Source organism: Motacilla alba, chromosome 14 (assembly GCF_015832195.1).
Source record: "Motacilla alba alba isolate MOTALB_02 chromosome 14, Motacilla_alba_V1.0_pri, whole genome shotgun sequence".
In the NCBI taxonomy this organism is placed as follows: Eukaryota; Metazoa; Chordata; class Aves; order Passeriformes; family Motacillidae; genus Motacilla; species Motacilla alba.
This window is the reverse complement of record NC_052029.1, coordinates 2,403,539-2,415,059: the sequence shown is the minus strand read 5'-3', so window position 1 is coordinate 2,415,059 and position 11,521 is coordinate 2,403,539.

Here is an 11,521-nt window from a genome sequence, read left to right as displayed (position 1 = left end):
TCTCCCGCGTGCAGGTGGACATGGTGCACACGGACACCCCAAAACCCATCCAGAAAGGAGGAGAACAGATAGAACTCCCAGAATGGGGGTCAGCAGGGAAGAATGAGTCCTGGTACGTGGCCCGGAAGCAGATAGTGACACATGCTGCAAGACCTCAGCTGGAGGCTCAGCCTGTCACATCTGACTTCCCTTTCCTAGTGCCCCTAGGTGCAGTTGGCATCAGCACAGCTGTGACAGCCTTTACAGAATCCCACCACCAGCAAACTGGGCACCTTCAGGGCTAAAAACCATTTCAGGGGACCTCTAGGTCAAGGTACCATCCTGGTATCACACCAGGTATCCTGGTGTCCTCTGTTCCCATGGATGTTCCCTTTTCCACAGGCTCCCTCTGACCCCTCTCAGCAGAGATGAGATCAGTTCACCAGGCAGAGTTTGAGAGAGCTCCTGGCAGACAAGGAGATGAACCAGCAGGACCTGTCCCCAGCAGAGCTGTTCGTGCCCAGCTGGGTCACAGTGGCACCTACAGGCGCAGCTGTGGCTCCTGTGGTGTGAATCAGTGCTGGATGCTGGGGCAGGAACTGTGCAACAGCAGCTCTGCAGGCAGGATCCACGTGAGGGGGGCACTTTCCCCTTGTATTTGCTATGCATTAGAAAGAAAAGTTAAATTATTTCCTCTTTTTCCAGGAAGAAGGATTCAGAGTGTGGCTGGCACAGAGTTATCAAAAAATGCTACTGATACATGTTTGTACATCACTTGCAATGCCATCAAACCACTGTGCCCTGGGGACCTGGGCTCACTGGGCACATGCCTGAGCTCCCCCCAAAAAACCCACACAAACTCCACACAAAAGACACCCTAAACCACCAACCTGCTGCAAAGTTGTGTTTTCTCTTCAACTTCCCAATTTGGTCACAACCACAGCACACAGACACAATACTTGCCCTGCAGCCACATCTCTGGTTTGCTCATATTTACAGTTATTTAGAGCTCCAGCTCCACATTTTCCAACATTCTCTCTCCTAAACTTCATGACTGCCGACGCTGAAGGGGAATGGGGCTGGTAACGTGATAGGGATGTTGGCCTTGGACCAGGAGGCTGGATGCAGAGGGTGGAAGGCAGAGGGGTGCCCAGGCTGGCGTGTTATCCAAGCCCCTGCAGGAACAAGGTGTCTTTGGCTTGATGTGAGCTGGCAAGAATGAGAGGAGGGAAGGAGATCCTTCGTCAGCACTTTGCTATGCACTGTGCTCCCTGCTCTGCACTGCCCGGACACACGGACTCACACTGCTGTGGTGGCAGGACAGCTCTTCCCAGGGCTGCTCATCCTGGGTCCTTTCTCCCCCTCAGGCCAGCAAAATTCCATGTTCTGCTTCAGCTTGGTTCCAAACACACGCCCAAAAAGCAGAAACCAACACAACATCACTGCTTTTCCCATGCCACGAGGTGAGCGAGGCGCATGCAGCAGCACCCAAAGTGTCACCCCGTGTGCCAAGTGTCCACTGGTAGAGGTGGCTCCAACACCGTTCTGTTGTACAGAAGAGCTGACAGTCTGTGCCCAGACCCCGTCACAGCCCCTAAACCCTCAGGGGGCTCTGGCACAAGTCTGGGGTTTGCATTGTCCCTTACCCAGGCAGATCCATGGGTTTGCAAACCAGCCTAGAAGTAAAGGCTCTTTTTTTTCTGCTATTTTTCAATAACATTAAGTAAGGACAGAAGCATTCCCTGAGACTGCTCAAGGCACCCAGCGCTGTGCCTGCAGCACAGTTCCCCCTTGTGAAATGCATCATGTGCCACCACGGAATCCAGTCTAGAATCTTGGGCTGCAAATGGACAGCGACTGGGGTTTGTTTCAATTGTTTCCAGGCTGGTTCTCTGCTTTTAACAGATCATCCCTCAGATTGTGCCATTCTGCCACATGTTCTACACATCATTTCCCATCTCCCAGCTTGGACACAGCCTTTGAAAAAAGACATTTCACCTCCAGCGTGCCCCTGGCACTAACACAACCCCTCTGCAGGCAGAGCCTGGCTCTTCCCAAAGGTTCCCTCTCTCGGGGACCTCGTGCCAAGCCCAACATGGTCACTTTGTCATTGAGTGTCAAGTACAAAGCATATGCAGGACACATGGGTACGAGGTTTATAAGATAATTAAGCATATTAATGAAATTCATTCACATTTAGCTCTTAAATTCCCATAAACTCTGCGAGGCTGGGGAATGAGAAATGCTGCTTGATGTCGCAAAGCAACAGAAATTTAGTTACCAAAAACAAAGTGGAGATTAATGAGTGAGACCCAAAGCTGCTGTGGCCAGGCTGAGCACAGCCCTGCAGGTCCCCCTGGCAGAGCCATGACACAAGATGTCCCCCATGCCACTGCAGTGGCCACAGCCATTACTGCAAGCTGCTGTGAGCTTTGCTGGACTGAAATGTCACAGAACCAGAGAGAGCAGGGGAAAATCATTGCTCCAAAGAAAGATTTGACGCAGAGATGAAGGAAAAGCTCTTTGGTGTGAAAAGGAAAGTCGGTGGCTGGTGTGAGAAGCCAGGTGAGAGCACCCTCTCCATGGGCTGCCCCTGAAGCAGGACCAGAGCAGAGTCCTTTGATGAAGTTGTGGTGATGGCACAGCAGTGAAAGGCACATGGGCATTCCTTGGGCAGAAATGGAGCCCAGGGCTGTGACCCAGATAGAGCTGGAGCAGCCCCAGGAAAACGGGGGAACAGCTTGGATTGGAGATCCCCAAGAAACCCCCAAAGATAACCCCAGGGGAGCCAGGGCAGGAGCTGGCAGATGTGCTCCACACCCATCTCCCAAAGTGCTGGAGCTGGGAGGCACTGGGGTCCTAAAATGTGGCCAAGCCTGGGTCAGAGGTCACCTGCAAGTCTCACCTCCGCAGGAAAGCTGCAATATCACCTCTGGTTAAGCAAGGAGGGCAAAGGCCAGGCAGTTTCCAGCCACCCACGGGTGACAGAGTGGGAGATGGCTCCAGGTGCCGCAGCGCCTCTTCACTACCTTCAAGGTGATGGCGGTTCCTCAGAAGGGCAAACCCTGAGAGTGGCACAGCCAGGCAGTGCAGAACCTGGGAGCACCCCCACACCAATAACCTGCGGGGTCGGGTACCACTCACCTTCCCAGCACCCAGGGCAATCCTGGAGCCTCCTTCTACCAGAGAAGGAAGAAGCCAGTGGATCCCACAGAGATCCCATTCTGCAGCAGGCCTGAGGTGCCAGATCCCTGGCAGCACCTGTAGATGAGAGACACGGAACAGCCTCTGGGTTGGCCCTGCTGTCCTCCACTGTCCAGCTGGCCAAGCACACCATGGCAGCAAGCTGAGCACCCAAGGCTCACTAGGGACAAACACAGCCCAGACTTTCAGGAACTGCTGTGAAATATCTCCCTGAGAGATCTTTGGCCTTTCCTCGTTACACATCCCCATATAAATTAACCACACACAGGGCGGGTCTTTCAATACATCCAACATCGGTGTACAACACATCCTGGCCACGAACCAAAGCACAGAGAGAAAAGAAACTTTAACATGGACTTACCCAGGACAAGACAAACTGAAAACAGCAAGACTGGATTAATTTGAAATACCTTGACCAGATTTATTAAAAAATATCCCTTGGCAGTTGACAATCACCACGATCCACAATCAGAACCTGACTGGACAACATTGGAACAGTTTTCACCTACAGGAGAAGGCGAATGCCTGGGAACACTCCAGCAAGGCCTGCACACCCCTACTGGCATTAAACACTGGGCTGGCACTGAGGAGCTCAGGGCAAACGCTGGCTGGGGTGCAATTACAGCACAGGTGTTACTGTGTGCTCTGATACTTACCTGGTGTGTGGGAAAAAAACCCCAAATGTTCAAAATATGGGGGAAAAGAATCAGTCAGGACCCAGAGAAACTGGACACCGCCTTAATTCCAGCAGCTCTTGTGCTGCTGCAGCCGAGGGAGAGGAGGGAAAGGGAAGTGGGACAGTGTGGCTGGACACATTCAGATGCTCTGGCTGCCTGGTGAGAAGGGTTTGGTGCTGCAGGACACAACGGTGGTGGGTCACTGGTCATCGACAGGCAGCAGGATCCAGAGGAAACCTGAACATCTGCCAGGTCAAACCCTGACTGGGAAGGGCTCAGGGCCTCATTAGAGCTTCCACTCCCCAGTGAAACCTGACGAACACACAGTAGGATGCTGAAAAGAAACCCTGAGAGAGGTGGGGGGTGTGGGACAGACAGACAGACATGGGGTTTGTTCTTTGGGCCAGATTCCGGTTTTGGAACTATCAAGGTTCCTCTTCATGCCCAGCCACTGCCACTCAGCCAGTCCTTGCTCTGTGGACACTCACTCCAGAAAAACTGCCTCATTCCCCTTTCCAAGCAAATTAAAGGGATCTGAATAAGGCACTGGAATTCCAGAGTAAACCATCAATGCTCTCTGCCAAATGGAAAAGTAACTATTTAAAGTTCATCCCCAGTTTTGGCCAACACAAGCTCCCTCTGGGGAAAAGCTCTGCCCAGCAGTGACCTAAGGTGGCTCCAGAGGTGGTGGCTGCACGGCCCCTTCCCAATGCTTCAGAGCTTGATTAAAATAAGAAAATTAGGAAGGAGTTGTCTCCTCAGCCTTTGCACTGGGAACAGGAAGGTCATTCACTGCCAACCAACATACCAAAGTGCAGCACGTCCATGTGACAAATCCCTTCCGTGTTTAAGATGCCTCCTAAATGTGCACCTAATCAAAAATTAACTTGGTGGCTTCATGATTGTCAAAGAAACATTGCTAAAAGCCAGATCCAAACCAAAGAGCTGAAAAACCTATTCCAAACTATTTTCCTTCCAGATCACGTGCCAAGGGCTGCGGCTGAAGCACGGTTGGAGCAAAAATACGAAAGCAAAAACGATTTGGAGTTGACACAGTGTATTGTGAATTACTTCTCAGCTTTTCTACATCTAAGAGAGCATGAAATGATCGGTACAGTGGAGCAGTTTAATATACAATTGATTACAGAGCCGCAGATAATACGCGTTGGATCTATATACACACAGCTTAATATTTCACAAATACAACTTTTTGCCATCTCGCTTTGTCCACGAAGCATTGGCAGAGTATTTACAGCGAGGCTGCTGCGAGGAAGCCCCGTCCCCCGTCCAGCCCCGGGCGAGGCTGCCCCAGCAGGGGGTGTAAACAGAGCGGTTCTTTCTTTCTGCAAGGGAGGGAGAAGGTGGGAACACGGGCTGCACTGGGCAGGAGGGAAAGGAACCAGAGATCCCGGGAAAAAATAATGTCCGGCTAACCTGGAGACTTCAAAACACTGAAATTTGCCTTTTAAAATATTTTAACTGGAAACCGTTCTCAATTAATTTTTTCAATTAATTGAAAAAATTTTCAATTTGTAATTCAATAATGTTTCAATGGTATTTTCAATTAATGCTTTCTATCCATCTGTACTTCAATCCATCCCCACGTGTGCTTGTGCAAGGACAGGCAGTGCTGAAGCCCTGGGTCAGTGCTGAGGGAGCTTCTCAAGGAAGCAGGGGATGCTCAGGGGCCTGTGCTGGCTCCCAGGCCCACTCCTTGCCCTTGGCAAACCAAAGCCAACCCTGGTTTCAGCTGATCACTCCAAAAACAATCTCTTTCCAGCTGTTTGTAATCAGGTACCACCACCCTCGATGCCCAGCGATGGCTTTTACAGGGGGATCACCGTGTGGGTGTCACTGTGTGGACAGAGGGTGGGCAGATCCAACCCAAACCCCAACCCCAACCCCAACCCCAACCCCAACCCCAACCCTTACCCCCAGCCCCAGCCAGTCGTGGTCGGACACAGTGCTCTGATTCCCAGCGCATGCTTCAGTAACCAGCTGGAATTTGTTCTGTGAGAAAATCAAACCAACAGGCAGGAGGGAAGGTGCATTTACCAAGGTGTCCATGGCCTGGTTGCATGGAGCAGGCAGCAGCCCAGGAGCAAACCTCCCCAGAGCTTGGGGACAGCTCGGCTGCTGCCCAGGCCCCACTATGGGACCCACGTGGCAGCTTCCCCACTGGGGCTGGCTCCAGGGGCACATCCAGCTCCTCCCCAGCTGACCCCCCTTTCCCATCACTGACATCCCTCCCTTGTCCCTCTCAGGGCTGGAAGGACCAAAGGGCGAGAAAGGAGGAATCCAACCCCTGCCACCAGGAAAGACAACGTTTGATGCCAAGTGAAGATTACTGTTTCATGGAAAGAAGGACCTTTCCCGAGCAATTCAACACCTAAAGCTCTCCAGCTGGCACTGGGCAGTGAGGTGACTTTCCTGAGAGCACACAGGGGAGCTTGTTTACCTGTGCCTGGGGAACTGGGTGAGGGTGGCCAAGGTCCTTGTCATCTTTGGACACTGCTGCTGCCTCCCTGCAAACCAGAGACACCTGCCATCAAGCAGGAAAAATTCCCAAATACTCAGCACAACCTCAGAACTGTGTTTGTTGTCTCAGCAGATGTTGGAGTTCTTAAGGCTCTTGGCTTTGAAGAGTTTATTACTTTGGAAGTTTAAAGCTGTTCTTGCAGCAGGGTGTAACGGGTCTCTGTCTCAGCACAGGTATCTCTATCTCAGCGTGTGCTCTGACACCACAAGCAATGACACTGGGGAGAGGGCCACTGGTAACCGTGGGCTCCTGGAACATCTGCTGCTGCCTGCGGGCCGTGCCAGTACCTGTGCAGTGGCCAAACACTGGCTGAGGCAGTGACACAGAGCAGAGCTGGCAGTGCTGCCACCCCCTCCTTTGGACATGGTGGAGTGGTACATCCAGTACTGGAAAGGAACCCTAAACACAGCTCTGGGCTCACCTGGAAAAGGCAAAGCTTCAGAGTCACCCAAGAGGCATTTCCCCTGGGGCACACCCACAGATGCACCACATGCTGTGTGTCCTTCCCTGCCCTGAGCTGCATCCCCAGCACAAATCGCTACAAACCACCTTCAATTCCAAAGATGGAATGCACTAAGGTAGAAACAAGTGAAGACTTGAGTAACTGAGGGAGGAAAATGAGGAAAAACTTGAGAAAGTCACTTTGATTCATCTGAAGGAGGATTTGAGAATGGTGGCCAAATCAGTGACATGCAAGTGGTGGCACTGGCTTACACCACACACTCAGCAATGAGCTGGATGAAAAACTGGTGAGAGCATCACCCATGAGAGTGGGAACTAAAACTTGTACCAACTATTCCCACCCAGGACCTTCTCTGCAGTTCTTCAATTCAGTGAATGCTGCAATTTCTGGACATTAAAATCCATTACAGGCATGGAGATGCCCCTCTGCTCTGGAGCCAGGCTGGCAGAGCTGGGGGTGCTCACCTGGAGAGGAGAAGGCTCCAGGGACACCTCAGAGCCCCTGCCAGGGCCTAAAGGGGCTCCAGGAGAGCTAGAGTGGGACTGGGGACAAGGGATGGAGGGACAGGACACAGGGAATGGCTTCCACTGCCAGAGGGCAGGGATGGATGGGATATTGGGAATTAGGAATTGTTCCCTGGTAGGGTGGGCAGGCCCTGGCACAGGGTGCCCAGAGCAGCTGGGGCTGCCCCTGGATCCCTGGCAGTGTCCAAGGCCAGGCTGGACGGGGCTTGGAGCAGCCTGGGACAGTGGAAGGTGTCCCTGCCATGGCAGGGGTGGCACTGGATGGGCTTTAAGGTCCCTCCCAGCCCAAACCCTTCTGGGATTCTGAGCAATTGCTGCAGTGAGCCAGAGAACAAGGAGAGAATGCAGCAAACCACACCAAGGCTGGGACAGGAGACGCTGACAGTGGCCTGGGGGCCATTCCAGAAGTGTAAAACACCAAGGGCTGCTGCCCCAGACACTGCTGTCCAGTGTGGGACAGCTCCTGAGGAGGATGTTGAGCTCCACCCCTGAGCAGGGGTGTGGGAAGACACTGGGCACCTGCCTCCAGCTCCTGGCCAGCCTCAGGTGGGCAGCTGGGTCAGGGCAGCACATGTTTAGCTACAATAAGGAACCAGGAAAAAGAAAAAAAAAAGCTTTAGATATCTGCCACCAATCTGTTTTGTCCGAACTAATCTTCTTTCTCCCAAGCCAATATTGACTCCCAAAGGCAAGGAGCAAACAGTTCTGTACATGTTTAACAGCCCAGCCCCTTATCAGGGCTGAGACAGAAGTTCAGTTCACATCACGAACACTTGAAAGAGATTTTATACAAAATGTTTGCATTTTTTTTCTACCAGAGCTTTCCATGCGTCTGCAAAGCACCTCAAACCTCCTCCCCATGGCACCCTCAAACTGCACCACTGTCAAGACAAGACACATTCCACCCATTTTATTTTCTCCTTCAAGTTCTACAGAGCCTGTTATTTAAAGAGTTTGTTTAAAATGAAACAAGACAAAGGCAATAAGCTCCTACTGTCTGACTTTCACCAATAGAACTCTCTGTACAGAGTTCAGAGGGTGGTGTTAATGCAGATTTTAATAAAATCAGCCCATTTTAAGGCTCGCTGGCTCCCCATCCCCAGAAAACAAGAACAGCTTGAGAAGGCTCTGCTTCACACCTGAGACACCTTCCTGTCTAGCACTCCTGGACATTCAGATCAGCAGCTCATTCCACATTCCTTTCTCCTTGTCCCCCCAATTCCAGGCCTGGAAGCAGGCTACCATATGGAGCCAAAGCATGAGAGTCCTACCCACAGCTCTGAACTGAGACACCTTCACACCATGGCAGCCCTCAGACAGCTCCAGGGCTGCAGGAATTGGTGAGTGATGGTCACTAATTCCAACTTTTTAATAGGATTTTGCAGAATCCCACTGCCACTGCCTGCAATGTTCACTCTCAGCAACAGCCAAGAGCAATTCAAGTTTTACCCCAGGAAACAAACCAAGGACAGCTACAGCCTGCAGAGAGAACTCAAAAGGAGAAAAACATTGGAGCAAATGACTTTGCTGCCCAAATCTATGTTCCACAGGCACCCAGTCAAGTCTCAGCAGTACTCTGAGACTTCAGCTGGCTTTTCACAGCTGCCTGGGCATTGAGATGGCAGTGCCATGGCACTGGGTCATCCCTGCACCTCCACCTCAACTGTCCCCACATGCAAATCATTCTGTTCTTAAAGCCAAACCCCCCCTCTGGCATTTCCAGCCACTGGAAAAATCTCATCAATAAACAACTGCATTTTAAAATTTCATTCTTAAGTTTAACTGCAGGGACGTGCCTCTTCTGTACCTTCTGTCACCACCACGAGGAGGAAGCTGCAGCTGTGACCAGGCAGAATGGACCAAGGCATCAGAGCAAACACAATCTCCCCTTTCCTCAGGACACAGGGAGGCACCAGCAGCAACAGCAGCACCCGGAGCCCTGAGCTCAGCTCAGCTCAGCTCAGGTGCTGCCATGCAATCAGGAAGACACAGGTTCCCAAAGGTGAGGAGCAGAGAGGCAACAGCCACCTGTGTGTCCCATCCAGATGGAGAAAACGAGACCACAGCAGGGAAGAAAGGAGAAAACAAAATTTTGAATTTGGCAGAACCTCCCCAAGCCAAGGCGCAGATTTAAACTGCCAAAGGCATCACAGCCAATCTCAGGCACCCTCAGCCTCTTGAGATGTTGTGATGTGAATTAACTGCTCCCTTACAAGACCTTTTCCTGTATTCAGACTGAAAGTATTAGAAACAGGTCAGAGTTAGCACTTTTAAAATGCCAGAAACCCTAAAAACGTGGCCTTTTACTCAGGAATAAACTCTTTAGCTAAAGCTCCTATGGGAACAGGGAGGTCCCTGCAGTTTTGCTCTGGGCACCTCCTTTCTGTGTTTTAGCCCTAAAAGAAAAGTATCCAAATGGTTGTTTTGTGAAAAGCCCTTGGGGAATCCATCCTTTCCTCCCCTCATTTTGTCACTTCTGGGACACAGCAGAAGTTGCAGCCAGATTGTGGCACTGTCCCACTCTGCTCACTGTGCTCACATTACCTCCAGCAAAGGGCAATGGCCCCAAATCCTGGGAAGTAACAGCAAATCCACCCTTCTCAAAATCCTGATGCCAGAAGTTAATCAATGGGAATGCCATTTACCCGGCTCTCACTGAGAAATCTCTCACAGGAGCAGCAGGGGGGAAAAAGCATGTTGGTGTGTTAGCAGCAGATTAAGACCTCACTGCTGACACTATTCTGTGCACTCCTTGTCACTCTGCACCCTGGAGCAGGTGCTGCAAGTGGCAGAAGGCAACACAGGGCTCACAAATAGTCAGCAACCTCCCCAATCCCCTTCTCTGGACCATTTTAAAATCACTGCCATTAAACCACTCTAAAGACTGCCAGCACAGCCACGCATGGATTGTCCTTGTGGAATAAACCCCTGGGGATGCAGCCAGCCCCCCAGGTTCACTGGCAGCACTGCTGGCACCACAGCACAGGCATTCAATGGAGTGAACTTTGCCTGTGGCCTCCCAGCAGCACACGTGTCAGGAATTCTGCAGCAGAGCCACACAACACTGCTGGAAACGCCTCCAGAGTCATTTCTGTGTCAGGATAAATCTTCAAAAGCATAAGGGGAGGTGTGAAGGTTCAGCTCACACTGGTTTACAACACAAACAGGTATCTCCTTGCACCTGGAAAACTTCCCCCTCCAAACCATCCACTGAGAGCTGAGCCTCTCGATTCGGTTACTGCACTGCATTGCAGAGATTCAGCCCCTGGAGCCCCAGCTGGGGAATTCCTGCTGCTCTCCTGGCAATGGGCAAACGGGGCACCCCTGGTCACCCATCAGGAGTCCTCCCAATGCAGAGTTCAGGCAGAGTACCATCAGGGGCAGTTCCCAGAGCAGACAGCAGCCCTTGGTTTCTGAGTCCACCGGGGCTGCTGTCCTCAGTGCCGTTATTTGCTTAGTGCCAACAAAGAGAGGCCCTGGTGGGTTTGGAGTTTGGTATTCAGATGATCCCATAAATCCAATGATCCCACAGCCCCACAGCACAGCAGCTCTGACTTGTGTGCTTTATAGGCTGGAGGAGAAGGATTCTGCATCCTGAACAATGAAGAGGAAGGGAGTTGGGTGCAGGGTCCCATTCCAGCACCTTCTCCTTTCGGGTTTAAGCAGAGGTTGCCAGCCTCTCCTGGTGCAGGGCTGGGGCTGGTGGAGGTTTGGTTATTGGGCAGTGTCTCAAGGAGCCAGCACGCCCCGACTGAGCTCTGCCCTTGCACACAGCTGAGCAGGGAGAGAGCAAGGACGGGCAGGGTCTGTAAAACTGGGAGAAAGAAGAGGCAGGGAGAAAGGCTGGAAGGACTCTAAGATAATAACGTAACACTGGGAGGCATGGAAACATCCAATTCTGGATCATGTTAGCTCCTTGACTGTAGGAAAAGGAATACTGACACACCTGAACTGAACCAAGAACTCTAACAATGGTTTCAGGAACACATTCTTCAGATGCAAGAGGTATTTGCAGAATTACTACCTGAAAATTGGAAGTGCAACCCACTGTGGGGAGGGGGAAGTTGTAACCTAGGGAGTAGGAAGCTGCTAGAAAACTCTGTCCTCAAAACCACCTCCCATTGCTGCTCATTGG